Source organism: Poeciliopsis prolifica, unplaced genomic scaffold, assembly GCF_027474105.1.
Source record: "Poeciliopsis prolifica strain line A6 unplaced genomic scaffold, Auburn_PproV2 SCAFFOLD017, whole genome shotgun sequence".
NCBI classification, from domain to species: Eukaryota; Metazoa; Chordata; class Actinopteri; order Cyprinodontiformes; family Poeciliidae; genus Poeciliopsis; species Poeciliopsis prolifica.
Window position 1 is genome coordinate 11,102,138 of NW_026562392.1, and position 4,970 is coordinate 11,107,107.

At 36.7% G+C, this 4,970-nt stretch overlaps 1 long non-coding RNA gene across 1 annotated transcript; it reads right to left on the minus strand.

The window, feature by feature from the left end:
• Positions 1–397: 397 nt before the first annotated feature.
• LOC129367581 (uncharacterized) lies at positions 398–2,196 on the minus strand. The gene is made up of 3 exons (XR_008606720.1): positions 2,031–2,196; positions 1,682–1,771; positions 398–508 (listed from the first exon to the last, which is right to left on the minus strand). It is a non-coding gene; the product is annotated as an uncharacterized LOC129367581 (long non-coding RNA).
• Positions 2,197–4,970: the final 2,774 nt, after the last annotated feature.

Genomic DNA, 4,970 nt, shown 5'->3' on the forward strand with positions numbered 1-4,970 from the left:
GAGGAGATTTTGGGCAGACCAATTAACCGAACAGTTAAAGTTTTATTGTGGGAGGAAGCCGGAGCACCCAGAGAGAACCCACAAATCCTACTTTTATTATTTCTGTGGGAGGAAGCCGGAGCTTCCAGAGAGAACCCACACGTGCCAATTTTAAAATGTCTGAGGGAGGAAGCCGGAGCACCCGGAGAAAACCCACAAATCCCACTTTTATTACGTCTGAACCTCTTTCTGAAAGGTAACAGTGCTACTAACTGTGCCATTGTGCTACTTATGGTTGACTGTGAGGACTTTTTGTGAGGAATTAAAATTAATTGTGTAAACATATACAAAAGAGATATATCAAAGGGTAAAAAAATAGTTTTCTCCATATCTCATCCATCTCTCTTTGTTCTCGTCATTTTGCAATTTCTCCATGCACTCTAAAGTTATAGAGGCAGGTGTAGTCCGGATGACCCCAGTTGCTGTTCACCTTTAGAGTCACATGACGGAAGGAACCAACTTTATCGGCCTGTAAGGCAAGAGAGATATAAATTAGGGAGGTTAGATTGATAATCCATAGTTGCAAATAGATGATAGAAACAAAGGAGGTCTGTCTGATGGAAGCCTAGTTCAACTTTCCTTGCTGTAAATACATTTTGCATAGTTTATCTCAAGATAGCGAGGTAATTATACTGATATCTTGCTAACCAGAAAACAAAATGTTCTGTAGTAACACTGGGATTTTGTTGTTATACAGAAACGAAAAATTATTGTTTTGTGAAAATGTTGACTTTTTTGCATTTTAAGTCACTTCCTTACAATTGTATGTTGAGCATAATTTACGTGATGATTATTATTAATTTAAATTAACATGATTGTAAATAATTACAAAAGCTACAGTGAAACATATTTAAGTGCGAGGCATAATTTATTTGAATAGAGGAAGTCTTTTATTTTGAAGAATACTAAACCGGATGTGGTTCTGTATTTCGTCACTGTCTTGCTTCTGTTGATTTTGGTTGCTAGGTTACAAACAGCTGTGATCAGCTGTCACTGTTTTCTCCTCAATAAAAACTGAACAGAAATGTTCAGTAAAAGAAATCCGAGTCTCCGTGTTGATTGAAGAATCTCCCACATCTTAATAATAAGAGGTTGACTTTGTATTTTGTTACCGTGATGTAATAAAAGTCTCAACGAGATTTATGCCAAGACAACAATATTTTCCTCCTTAATAGATGGCCAAATAAATCTACAGTTTTTTTCCATTTGTTCAAGTTAAACACTTTGTATCTCTGTGTTTGGAATAGTTATGGTTCAATAACAAAGCTTAATGTGGCTGCATTACATTTAGGCACTATTTCTAGACAACTTAACTAATTGATTAATTTTTCAATGCTTTTTATCAGTTACCACTACTCTGAAAGTGCAAGATTAACATACATTTTTATGGTTTAAGTAGAGTTTTTCATTGAAGCCTTTTGAATGAAACAATAATACGGTACTTTGAATAAAGTACCGTATTATTGTACTTTTAAATTGTTTTTAAATTGAATGCTAGTAATACCCAGTGAAGAACCTTATGATTGTATGTTAGAATATATGATCATCATTTCAATATATCAATATTTATAACAGGGTAGGTCAGTCTGGGCTTCTGAGAGAACTGTATTTGGTTAATAAAACATTAATTTGACATATTTACAGGAAGTTTGAAGGTCTGTATTTGGTCTCCATCTTCATCGTATTGGAAAGTTCCCAAATGAGTTTCCTCATCTTCTAAATTCTTTGCTCCCTGAGACAAAATTAGATAAAAATTCAGTTCATTATCTTGTTCTTTCAAACATATGTGAAAGTTAGTTGGTGTATCAGAAAACATATCACATCCTGAGATAAACAGAAAATTCATTAGTGCAGACAGAAAGTTTGCATGGTTTAGAATGAGATCAAGCAATGTCATATGGAATCAATGCTATCACATTTTGAATGTATAATATATACTATACATGGCTATATCTATATTACACTTTTGACACTCATTTTATTTGACTTACATATACAGAAAATTCTTTGGGAGCACTAGAGACAGAGGACGTTGGGGACACAGTCTTAGCAATGTGACCCAGGGACACATGTCTGATGGTGGCTGGGTGTGAAAGTGAGACGCCCAAACGTCCCTGGAAACCTGGAAAGGCCCAGCATTTTCCAGGTTTCAGACGATTTTTTCCCTGAAAACAGAGAACAAAATTTAAGTGGGGTACCAAGACTAAGAGAAAAGTAAATCATAAAGGCTAATAATATATCACCAAGAAACACCACTTTTATTTTTTTAATGATCTGATCATCATTCAAACCTTAATAACAATGCCTGGGCCAATAGGAGGTCTCTTGAACAATTTCCCAAACGTTCCAACTTCTTTATTGATGTCATAAGCCTCTGAGGTCATCTTGTGTAAAATATTTGCTCCTGTACACAAAACACAAAAACAGAAATAATGTGAGTTAGAAAATTTTAATACTGAAAATTTGAAATCTAGTTGATGATCTTATTTGTAATGGCTCGCCTTGAGACTCCAGAGCAAAGTTGGGCCACAGGTCTGCTTGTGGCAGAAGGTAGTCAACCTTCTGCTCCAACAACTCCAGGTTGGAGAGATGTCTTTGATCCTTGCGTCCAAAGATCGTAACCTGTGCACAACATAAAAATTAACAGCTTGTTCTCATGTTTGATCATGATAATTAAATCGGTGTTAAGATTAGGAAGAGAAAGCCTACCATGTCTGTTAGAGTTGTGAGAGACAACTCCGAAGATCGTGAGTGGAAGGAAATAATACAGCAAATACATCCTGATGAACATGAGCAGAAGACAACAGTGAGAAAAAATTTAAAAACACAGACTTTCTGTAACACTTCCAAATTGACTGTTTGTAGGAGAGTATTTACCAAAAGTGACGAAGATGAGAAAGACAAAGACTGATATATCAAAACCACCCTGCAACAGAGTCATCATCATATGTCTTTCTCTGTCAATCACATTGTCACCAGAATAATGTGACCTCTGTCTAAATGTGACTGCAGGGTGGTTTGCAGGACGACCTGTTATGCGCCTCCTTATGGCCCTAGATGAAAAATATACAAGCGAGTTAAAATGTACACTGATCAGCAGATGACTGCATAAAACATATGACTTAATGAAAATTGCTGATTTAATCTACCTGATTGGCGTCTCCCTGTATGAAATAACAGGTTGTCCATCCATATCATAGTATCCGTTGTTTCTCAAACGTTCACTTCTTCTTAGCATGACTGTAAAAAACCAAAGACATGCAAAAGTGGTCGGTGACTGGTATAAAGCATGTCCAAAATGTACCAACACAACTCTGCACACTTCCTTCAAAATACTAGCACAAAATGTAATTTTTTTCTGTGCTTCACTAATTTCTAAATAAATACTTACTCGAAAAACTGAAGCTCAGTTCAATTTCTTGAATTTTTTGAAGTAATCTATCCGACGTCTAACTCTTCAAATGGATGAATTCCTGTAGGAACTCGGCTCTTATTGACAAAAGTTCCAAAGCGCCTGATGACAAGTCAGCTTATGTGACATCAGAATGCTCCACAGAACCTGCCCACAATTCATTTCTGCCTCTTTTAAATTCATTTAAAGCATTTAAAAAATTAAGGTACGAAAAAAAAAATTCTGCTGTTAAATTAGTCAATCAAATCACTGCTCTAAACAAAATCAAGAAATGTTTACTTCCCTACTGGCATTTACATGCAGTTATTGCAGTTTTTTAGACATGTTTGATAAAAACATTTCCGTTATTACTGCAGAGCGCTTTCTCTACACCGACACACTGGATTGTACATTTCCTGTTATATATTTACAGTTCAATATGCACGTTATGTACATTTTGACAAAGTTGTGCTACTTACTTGCACATTATCAAAAAGTTTCTGCTATTCTTGTTATTGTTAGTCCTGTTTTCATATGCACTTAAAAGTGTATGTATATATATATATATATATATATATATATATATATATATATATATATATATATATAATATATAAAATATATATATATATATATATATATATATATATATATATATATATATATATATATATATATATATATACAGCTGAAGACAAAAGAGGATGCAGGACCGCGTAGAGTAGAAACTCTTCCAATACACCTCATTCAAATAGACTGCTTGTTCCCAGGCCTCTGCAGTATTAAACGACTGACTGCTGATGAACAGCATATATATATATATATATATATATATATATATAATATATATATATATATATATATAAAAAAAAATAAATAAATTCCCTTCTCACCCACCGCGGGTGGTTCTTATCCTCTGAGCTCGGGTCCTCTACCAGAGGCCTGGGAGCTTGAGGGTTCTGCGCAGTATCTTGGCTGTGCCAAGGTCTGCACATTTCTGGACTGAGATGTCTGATGTTGTTCCTGGGATCTGTTGTAGCCACTGCTCCAGTTTGGGGGTTACTGCCCCGAGGGCCCCGATGACCACAGGCACCACTGTGGTCTTCACCTTCCAGGCCCTCTCCAGTTCTTCCCTGAGGCCCTGGTATTTCTCCAGTTTCTCGTGCTCCTTTTTCCTGATGTTGCAATCACTTGGTATTGCTACATCTACCACAACGGCTGTCCTCTGTTGTTTATCCACTACGACAATGTCTGATTGGTTCGCCATTACCATTTTGTCTGTCTGGATCTGGAAGCCCCACAGGATCTTAGCTCTGGCGTTCTCCACCACCTTTGGGGGTGTTTCCACTTTGATCTCGGGGTTTCCAGTCCATATTCTGCACAGATGTTTCTGTAGACTATGCCTGCCACTTGGTTATGTCGTTCCATGTACGCTTTCCCTGCCAGTATCTTGCACCCTGCTGTGATGTGCTGGACTGTCTCAGGGGCCTCCTTGCACAACCTACACCTTGGGTCTTGTCTGGTGTGGTAGATCTGGGCC